Consider the following 10,791-nt stretch of genomic DNA (forward strand, 5'->3'; position numbering starts at 1 on the left):
GGAGGCCAAGGCGGGTGGATCACGAGGTCAAGAGATTGAGACCATCCTGGCCAACATGGTGAAATCCCATCTCTACTAAAAATACAAAAATTAGCCAGGCTTGGTGGCACGCGCCTGTGGTCCCAGCTACTCGGGAGGCTGAGGCGGAAGAATCGCTTAAACTCAGGAGGCGGAGGTTGCAATGAGCCGAGATTGCACCACTGCACTCCAGCCTGGAGACAGAGCAAGACTCCATCTCAAAAAGAAAAAAAAAAAGAAAAAAAAAAGAGACATTTACAATAATATTGCCATTTATACTTTAAGGGTTCTCTCTCTCTCTCTCCTCCCCCTCCCTGCCCCCCCACTGCAGTGCAGTGGTGAGATCTTAGCTCACTGCAACCTCCGCCTCCCTGGCTCAGTCAATTCTCATGCCTCAAGTCTCCTGAGTAGCTAGGACTACAGGTGTGTGCCACCATGCCTTGCTAATTAATTTTTTTTTTTTGTATTTTTAGTAGAGACAGAGTTTCACCATGTTGGACAGGCTGATCTTGAACTCCTGACCTTATGCGATCTGCCTGCTTCAGCCTCCCAAAGGGTTGGCATTACAGGCGTGGGCCACTGTGCCTGACCCGCTTTGAGGGTTTCTAATCCTCACACAGAACCCTCCCCCAACAAGGGCAGGTATTATCAATTACTTTTTTTTTGCCAACATGATGGGCAACAACTGATATACTGATATCTCATTGTTTTTATTGTATTCTTTTTTTTTTTTTTTGAGGTGAAGTGTCGCTCTTCTCAGGCTGAAGTGCAATGGCATGATCTAGGCTCACTGCAACCTCTGCCTCCTGGGTTCAAGTGATTCTCCTGCCTCAACCTTCCGAGTAGCTGGGATTACAGGCATGTGCCACCATGCCTGGCTAATTTTGTATTTTTTAAAGTAGATATGGGGTTTTTCCACGTTTGTCAGGTTGGTCTTGAACTCCTAACCCCAGGTGATCCGCCCACCTTGGTCTTTCAAAGTGCTGGGATTACAGGCATGAGTCACCATACCCAGACTTTTTTTGAAGTGTATATTTTGTTCTATTGACTTGTCATTTCTTGTGATAGTACTACACTGCTTTAATTACTGTAGCTTTATAATCTATTTCATTTACCAATGGGGCAGATCAGTTTATTTTTCTTTCCTTCCTAAAATTTCTTGCTGTTTTTACATGTTTATTCTTCCAGCACAGTAGTTCTCAACCTTGGCTGCACATTGGAATTGCTCAGGGAACTTTAATAAATGCTGATAATCTCATCCCATCCCCAGGGGTCCCAGTTTAATTGCTTGGGGTGCAGTACAGAAACAGAGTTTTAGTAGCTCCCCAGGTAATTCTAAATATGTAATCGAAGTTGAGTACCACTTTGCAAAATGAACTTTAACACCATTTTGTTCCATTTCTGTTATGATTTTTATTTGTATTGCATTGATTTATAGATTAATTTAGAGAAAATTGACATCTTTATAATACTATGTCTTTCCAGTTCATTTGGTCACAGTTCTTTAGTTGAAAAAATCAGAAGCAGTTTTTGGCCAATGCTAGGACTGCCTGTGTTTCCCTCAAATTCATTCATATGTTGTATCCTAAATCCCTAATGCGACGGCATGAGGAGGCAGGGCCTTTGAGAGGTGATTAGTGTTCTCAGCAGGCAAGGAATCTGCCAGGCACCTTGACCTGGGTCTCCCAGCCTCGAGAACTATGAGAAATAAATTTCTGTTGTTTAAGCCACCCAGTCTAGAGTTACTTGTTCTAGCAGGCCGAACTAAGATAGCTGACTTAAAGGAAAAATGGAAAGAAAGGATTTTCTGAAAGGATTTGGGGTCGTTCACAGATGTGAAGAAAGGCTGAGGAGCTCAATGTGGGAATGGGAAAGTGAAAGCACCTGTTGGGCTCGAGCCAGCTGAACTCAGCTCCACTTAATTCCTAGCTCCTCTGGCTTTCCATCTCTCAGGAATTCTGCTTGAATTTCAGATTCTAAGAATTCAGTGGTCCTCCTTTGGGTAGCTTGTCTATTCCTTGCCTGGAGGATGCTTTGAGTGACAGTTGCTATAAGCCTGCACATGGTGGGGAACCCAGAGAAGGGAAATCAGTAGCCAGGATGCTGGGGCGATGGTGAAATGACAGTAACAGTGACAAGTGCAGTAAAAATAGCCATGCAGTATGCCAATGTGAGAAGACATTTCTCCTCATTTATATTTTCTTCAGTGTTCCTTGATGTTTTACAGTTTTTCTTATTTCATTGGCATATTACTCATTTAGCTAATTTCTAAGTGTTTCATGCATTTTATTTCACTCTTGTTGCCTAGGCTGGAGTGCAGTGGTGTGATCTCAGTTCACTGCAACTTCTACTTCCCGGATTCAAGTGATTCTCCTGCCTCAGTCTCTCAAGTAGCTGGGACTACGGGCACATACCACCACACCTGGCCAATTTTTTTGTATTTTTAGTAGAGAAGGGGTTTCACCATGTTAGCCAGGATGGTCTCAATCTCCTGACCTCGTGATCCACCCTCCGTGGCCTCCCAAAGTACTGGGATTACAGGCCTGAGCCACTGCACCCGGCCCATGCATTTTATTTCTATTGTGACTAGCAGCTTTTTATTATATTATTTATTATTTATTTATTTTTTATTCTTGAGACAGAGTTTCACTCTTATTGCTCAGGCTGGAGTGCAATGGCACGATTTTGGCTCACCACAACCCCTGTCTCCCAGGTTCAAGTGATTCTCCTGCCTCAGCCTCCTGAGTAGGTAGGATTACAGGCATGCCCACCATGCCCTGCTAATTTTGTATTTTTAGTAGAGAAGGGATTTCAGCATGTTGGCCAGGCTGGTCTTGAACTCCTGACCTCAGGTGATCCACCCGCCATGGCCTCCCAAGGTGCTGGGATTACAGGCATGAGGCACCTTGCCAAGCCTCTTTTCTAATTTGTTAATTAATACCTTTTAAATTTGGCAATCATATTTTAAATTTCCTAGAGCTATTTCTTGTTTTCAGAGTGTTCTTTTTCCATAGCATTCTGTTCTTGTTTTATGGATGAATTACATTTCTTGTGTCTCTAAGGATAAGTATAATAATGTTTTGAAATTTTTTTCCATCCACAGAACCTTTAGTGAGCATCTGCCATGTAGAGTAATGTGCCCAGTGTGGGAATCTTCCACTCTAGTCCCAACTCTAGCTGATACCTCCTTGCTTCCCATGGTGCTCCCACCTCTCTTTGATACTTACTTCCTGAACACATGTGATCCCTAGAGGCAGGGATCCTCAGTACCAGCCCCAAGACCATCTCCAAAAGCAGCAGGCCTAGGGTTCCTGGGCAAAGGGATCTTCTGTATCCAGAGGGGATGAGGGCCAGGAGCAGCTATGAGGCTCAGCTGGGGTGGGGAACTGGGGTCCCCAAGATTTCCAGATTATCACTGGGAGCTTACAAGTGATCAGGGGGCAGTGACCAAACTCTCCATACCCAGGGTACTGAGGGTGCCACTCCTCAGGAGGCCACAAGTGAAGCCAGGAACTTGGGTGCTTCCTCCAGATTCTGTAGGCCCAAGGCCATCGGGATGAGGAGTGGAAGCTGCTGTCGCAAAAAGTAGGTTACTGGTGGACAGGCTGTTCAGCTGTTGGAACACAGCCACCCACAAGGTTTTGCATAGGAATTTGAGGTCACCCAGCTCCTCCCGGAGACAAGCATCTGCTGGGGCAGTCTCTTGCCTAGAACCTGGCTCACACAGAAATCCATGTTCTCCAGGATCAACAGCCTCATCTTCTGTCCCCCCCGACAGGGTTGGGTTTGTGAGCCCATAGCCCTGCTGCCATCTCTGTGTGTAGGAAATTGAACAGCACGGCATCTACCATGTGTCAGACTCATGCCCCTAATTTGAAATTTTTATTTATTTTTGAGGCAGGGTCTTGCTTCGTCACTTTGTCAGTTAGGAGTGCAGTGGCATGATCACAGCTCACTGCAGCCTCAACCCCCTGGGCTCAAGCAATCCTCCCACCTCAGCCTCCCAAGTAGCTGGGACTATAGGTATGCACCACCACGCCTGTCGGAAATTACAAAAAAAAATTTTTTTATAGAGTTGGAATCTCACTATGTTGCCCAGGCCAGTATTGAACTCCTGAGTTCAAGCAACCCTTTTACCTTGGCCTCCCAAAGTGCTAGAATTATGGGTGCGAACCACCACAGCTAGCCAATTTTTAAAAAATTAGTAAATACACCTTGTGTTATCTGTTTTCTCTAAGATCATTTAATTCTGCTTCTTTGTTTTGCTCTTTGTCTTCCTGTTAGTGGTTCTCCTCAAATGTCTGATAATTCTTGGACAGCCAAGACACAAGTACTCAAAAAGCTGATCAGAAGTTCTAGGTGTGTGTTGGAGAGGAGAGGAGAGGGCTCATTGACTGGCAGGATTCACTGGAGAGAGAGAAGCCAGCAAACAAACTTTTTTTTTTTTTGCATGGAGTCTCCCTCTGTGGCCAGGCTGCAGTGCAAAGGCGCAATGTCGGCTCACTGCAACATCCGCCTCCGGAGTTCAAGCAATTCTCCTGTCTCAGCCTCCCGAGTAGCTGGGACTACAGGCTCACGCCACCACGCTCGGCTAAGTTTTGTATTTTTAGTAGAGACAGAGTTTCACTGGTCTCAGTCTCTTGACCTTGTGATCCGCCCGCCTTGGCCTCCCAAAGTTCTGAGATTACAGGTGTGAGCCACTGTGCCTGGCCATTTTTTTTTTTTTTTTTTTTTGAGAAATCCCAAATGTCAGTGTCTGTAGGTATTTTTCTTGACTTGGTCAGTTTCCCAGAAAGGTACCGTCTCATTTTCTCCCTGGGAGTATATGTCTGCCTGTCAGTGTTTTGATTGCCAGAGGGGAACGTGGCAATCAAAACACTGACAGCCATTTGAAACTCCAACTTTCATTAAATCTTCACTTCTCTGTAGTCCCTTACCCAAACCTTCATGTACCTGTCCCTGCTGTGCATAAACCTTTTATGTCTCAACTCTGCAGAGATGGGGGTTTCATCTTTTTCACTTTTTGCCTGAGTTTGGGAGTAGAGGTTGCCTAGCCTGGCGTGGGAGGTGGCGAGAGTGTCCAGGGGACCTCACTGCCCCTTACACAGACTTTCAACCATCCCTTTTCTTTTCTCAGCCCCGCACACCTCCAGCAGTCAATGGTAGGCTCCTCCTGCTACCTCAGGGAATCTTTTTGGTCTGAGGTGAGGGTAGGTGTTAAGTCTTCCTTATTTATCCTGTAACCACCCAAATCTCTTATCTGTTCATTCCCTTCCTTCAAAGCCTCGGCCTTTGAAATTCAAAAGCCGAGGAATTATACATCTTTTCTTTGCCTTCTGCCCTCAGACCCCTTACATAATGATGCACATGACGGACTGGGACCAAAAGTTAAATGGTAAGAGAATACTTGGAAAAGAATATCAGTTATGACTTCAAAAAATATTGTCCTACTGCACTATCTTTTTTTTTGACTGGGAGGAGGAGCGGCTGAGGGGTAGGGGAGAAGGGAAGATGTGGTGGGGCTGCGCTGTTGTTATACAGTACTGTCTTAGTTCAGACTGCTATAATAAACATATCAGAGACTGGGAGTTAAACAACAGAAATTTATTTCTTACAGTTCTGGAGGCTGGAAGTTCAGGACAGGTTCAGTTCCTGGTGAGGGTTCAGTTCCTGATGTGCGGACATCTGCCTTTTTGCTGTGTCCTCACCTGACAGAGAGAACATAAATATCGGGTCTCTTCGTATAAGGCACTAATTCCATTCATGTGGGCCCCACCCTCATAACCTAATCAACTTCCAAAGGCCATACTTTCAAATACCACTACATTGGCGTTTAGAGCTTCAAGATTTGAATTTGGGAAGTGGATATCAACATTCAGTCTGTAGCAAGTACCTACTAGGTGAGGTCATTGTTAGGTACCTCAATTACATTTTCTATTCAATCTTCTCAACAACCCTTTCTATACATGGCAACTGATGTTCAGAGAAGTTAAATCATTTGCCCAAAGTCACACAATCAGTATGTCACAGAGCAGGGATTTGGTATCTGATTTAACACCAAGCTGATGTCCTTTCCATAGTAGCAAGTGGCGTCCTGTGAGTTAATAATAAACCTTTGAAAGCAGCAACCAGAATCTAGGATTTCTTTTTGTTTGACTAGATATCAAAAGGAATTTTGATTATGATTCTTCAAGAGTACTTACTTATTATGGCTTCTTTCATTGATTGTTAAGTTTTACCATACATCATCTAGTTTTCTAGGTTATTTAGAGACCAGCACATGCATTTCATCAAATGAAACATATTTGAGGAAGCAAGTATTTGTGTGATTCAGCAGTATCTGTATTTACTATCCAAACATCTGGCAATTAACTTTCAGTGCTGACACAATTTCCAACAAATTACAGAGCATTTATAACAGCGTACTGTATGATACAGAGTTCCTGGTTTTAGTGAGATTCTCCCAAATATCTGGAGACTGAACCAAACTTCTCAAAAGCCACCATTGGTGGAGGTGGGTTCTGTCTCTCAAAGATCCCTTAGGCACCTTAGGATTTAACACAAGTCCAGTCAGTTCCTAGCCATGTTCATTTCTTCATCAGATGCTCAGAATCAGGGAGAGAGAGAGAGAAGGGAGAAGGACAAATCCATTAGTTACATTTAAAACAAAGCCACAGGCCAGGTGCAGTGGCTCATGCCTGTAATTCCAGCACTTTAGGAGGCCAAGGCGGGTGGATCACCTGAGGTCAGGAGTTCAAGACCAGCCTGGCCAACATGATGAAACCCCGTCTCTACTAAAAGTACAGAAACCAGCCGGGTATGGTGGCAGGCACCTGTAATCTCAACTACTTGAGAGGCTGAGGCAGGAGAATCACTTGAACCCGGGAGGTAGAGGTTGCAGTAAGTTGAGATTGCACCCCTGCACTCCAGCCTGGGCGACAGAGCGAGTTTCCATCCCACATAATAAAAAATGAAAATAAAAATAAAATAAAAGGAAGCCACAGATATGGATCCATGGATCCATGGATACAAGTGTTTTGGCTCTTTGTGAGGTCTCCCCTGGCTTACTGAGACTGCATTATTTTCAGCTCTGCTGCAAGAACTACTGCCTTCTCCAGCCCTGCCAGCACCTCTCTCCATTTGAGTCTTTACCAAGTTTATCTGATCTACTAAGAAGTGATAGTTTGGAATAGGTATGAGCCAGAGGTGAATCCAATAGCTAGAGTGATTAACCAGATTCAAGGAAAATTGTGAGTAGGGGAGTGTGCTATGAGGCCCTTCCAGCTTTCCCTTCAGGATTCACCTTGCTGTCTCTCTTTCATTTACCACTTTTGGGTGGCTGTCTCATGTTGAAGTCCCACAGGTATTCTTTCCACCAGATCTTCCTCTCACTCAGTTCAGATGAATAGCAGTATGTAATTAAGGTGCCACGTTTCAACAAGCAAGTCTCCTGAGCCAAAAGGAGACTCTAAAATAGTGGATTTCAGGCATCACAATAGGAAAAGAGCTGGGTACCTTCAATTCATATTTGTTCTGGCCCCAACTGAGGGTTGGCCTAATAAATAAAGGTAAGTTCCAAAATACTTCAGAACATCCACTGAGTCCACTGGGGTGGCCCTCCAAAGCCTCCTTAAAGGCTGCCCAAATTTAAAGCCCACTCCAAGTCTTCTAAAACTCTGGATTTGTCCAGTGTCTCTGGTTAGAAGTGGTCACATGATCTGAGAAAACTAACACCTCCTTCTGCAGTGGGTAAATGGTTCCCTCAGTTCAGATCTATTGGATCAGCTGCCAGGTCAGCACCCTCTCACTGGTGGAGCAGAAAATCCATAGGTTTTGCTGCTTAGTTGAGAAAAAGAAACAAACAAACAGGCTCTCCTGTTGTGAAAAATTTCAATCTGCAAAGGCACATGTTCCTAAAATGACTAATTATTCAGATTTTCAATTGCTGTTATTGTTAATCAGAATTTTGTTTCCTTTAGTGCTGTTATAGGTAGTTATTTTGCTACTGATCACCTTTCACTACTGAATATTTTATTTTTTGGGCATGTGGCAAAAATTCAGCAGTGATAACCTGAATACATAGTTAGGTTTATGCATTTTTTGTTGCTAATTCTATTGGAGTTATGTTATGTATGTGTTGACATGTGACCTATTTTAGTTTTGGTTTGACCGGGGATTTACTGCAACTGTGGGTGACTCCATGTTACACACAAACGTGTCTATGTTGGCTCCCTCCATCTCTCTCCTCTCTTCATGTTTCTCTCTCCTTTTTTTTTTTTTTTTTTTTTTTTTGAGATGGAGTCCTGCTCTGTCACTCAGGCTGGAGTGGAGTGGCACGATCTTGGCTCACTGCAACCTCTGCCTCCCAGGTTCAGTAGCTAGGATTACAGGCACCTGCCACCATGCCCAGCTAATTTTTGTATTTGTTTTTTAGTAGAGATGGGCTTTCACCATGTTGGCCAGGCTGGTCTCAAATCCCTGACTTTGTGATCTGTCCATCTTGGCCTCCCAAAGTGCTGGGATTATAGGCATGAGCCACCATGCCTGGCTAATTTTTGGATTTTTAGTAGAGACAGGGTTCCACCACGTTGGCCAGGTTGGTCTTGAACTCCTGACCTCAGGTGATCTGCCTGCCTCGGCCTCCCAAAGTGCCGGGATTACAGGCATGAGCCACCGCTCCTGGCCTAATATACTTTCTATAGAGTGCTTGACATGGGCACCATGGTCATATGTTAACATATTTTTAAATTAGACAAAAAACTATATTTTAAAAATTATTAAAGTAATGTATATCCAATATAGAAAATGCAGTTACTGTAGAAGAAGAAAGTAAAAACTAAAATCATAGTACTTGGGGATAGCAGCAGACAGCTGACATTCTTTTTTTGTGCATATCTATTCCTTTTTGACAAAAACAGATTGTATTGGACACTATATTCTGTAACCACTTAAAATTTTTTATGTAATAATCCATCCAAGGATTAACTAAATTAAAACGACTCCAAAATTGTCTGAAAACAACTAAAAGGCTAAAAATATCTCCTTAATCCAAATTTTATGCTCTCATTTTTGTTTATTAATTTTCTTAATCTTTTGCTCTTTTCTTGGAGAAGAAATTAATATTATTTATTTGTCTTTTGTTCCTTCAGAATTCTCGGCCTGGCAATCAGCTTCTGGGAAAGATTTCAGGTTTCTTTTTTAGTCTTCTTTTTTTCTGAGACAAGGCTAATGTGCAGTTGCACCATCATGGCTCACTACAGCCTTGACCTCGCAGGCTCAAGCAATCCTGCCATCTCAGCCTCCTGAGTAGCTGGGACTACAGCTACACACCACCACACCCAGTTAATTTAAAAAAGTTTTTGATAGAGATGGGATCTCACTATGTTGCCCAGGCTGGTTTTGAACTCTTGCACACAAATGATCTCTCTGCCTCAGTCTCCCAGAGTGCTGAGATTATAGGTGTGAACCACTACACCTGGCCAGATTTCAGAATCTTTTGCAACCTCAGTAATCTCTGTTTTACGTAAGAGGCAAGAAGCCCTGCCAGGTAGAGAGAATAATGATAGCTATTCCTCGCTCTGCTGTTCTGCTGCAAACTTCTCTTGCTTTGCTTTTCCATTTACTTCTAATGATTTGAGTGATTCGGATCACAGACTGGACATTGGACATTTGTCCAAAACAAGGGAGAAAAAAAAATAGGAGAGGGAGCGTAGGGAGTCCTGATGAAATGGCCCATGTGGAGTTATGCAGCATGCTCATGTATCAGGGCAGAAAAAAAGCAAGTCTTTTTTTTTTTTTTTTTGGGAAAAAAGAGAGAAAAAAAGAAAGAGAAAGAAAGAAAGAAAAGAATGAAAGAGAGAAAGAAAGAGGAAGAGAAAGAGAGAGAGAGAGAACAGCAGTCTTGCTTTATTGCCCAGGCTAAGCAATTCTTTTTTTTTGAGACAGAGTTTCACTCTTGTTGCCCAGGCTGGGGTGCAATGGTACTATCTCGGTTCACCACAAATTCCACCTCCTGGGTTCAAGTGATTCTTCTGCCTCAGCCTCCTGAGTAGCTGGGATAACAGGCAGCCACCACCACAGCCAGCTAATTTTTGCATTTTCAGTAGAGACAGTGTTTCACCATATTGGCCAGACTGGTCTCGAACTCTTGACCTCAGGTGATCTGCCCGCCTCAGCCTCCCAAAGTGCTGGGATTTTAGGTGTGAGCCACTGTGCCTGGCCTATAAACAGCTTTTTAAGTTAGTATGCTTTAAAACATTAAAAATAAATGATGAATCAAGAAACAAAAACTTCAATTAATCAGAAGCGTGGGTACAAATGTTTGATTGACACGTGTATTTAATTTCAATTTACACTTCTTTTTCAAAGAATATTTTTGGAAGAATCTTATTGCTGAATCTTTTTTCAAGTGTAAAAAAATGTCCCATATCAATATAACTGGGAACACAATGAATAATCATTAAGAAGCATAACAAGCATTTATGTGTGACGTATGGACTTTCTAACTTCAAAACAGTTGCAATTAAAGACATGTTTAATATGATGATTAAAATGAAAATAGACCATTAAATTCTATATTGAAGGAAGGAGAAATAAGTAGAACAAAATCTAAGCTTGGCCTGGCGCGGTGATTCACGCCTGTAATCCCAGCACTTTGGGAGGCCAAGGCCAGTGGAATGCCTGAGGTCAGGAGTTTGAGATCAGCCTGGCCAACATGGCAAAATCCATCTCTACTAAAAATACTAAAATTAGCCAGGCATGATGGCATGTGCC

The 10,791-nt window shown here is 43.1% G+C and overlaps 1 pseudogene; it reads right to left on the reverse strand.

Moving 5' to 3' along the window:
* Nucleotides 1-2,975: 2,975 nt before the first annotated feature.
* On the reverse strand, nt 2,976-3,869 carry LOC116549517 (annotated as a pseudogene).
* Nucleotides 3,870-10,791: the final 6,922 nt, after the last annotated feature.

The sequence above is a fragment of the Sapajus apella genome, unplaced genomic scaffold, assembly GCF_009761245.1.
Source record: "Sapajus apella isolate SASKATOON/1434 unplaced genomic scaffold, GSC_monkey_1.0 scaffold6, whole genome shotgun sequence".
Taxonomy (NCBI): Eukaryota; Metazoa; Chordata; class Mammalia; order Primates; family Cebidae; genus Sapajus; species Sapajus apella.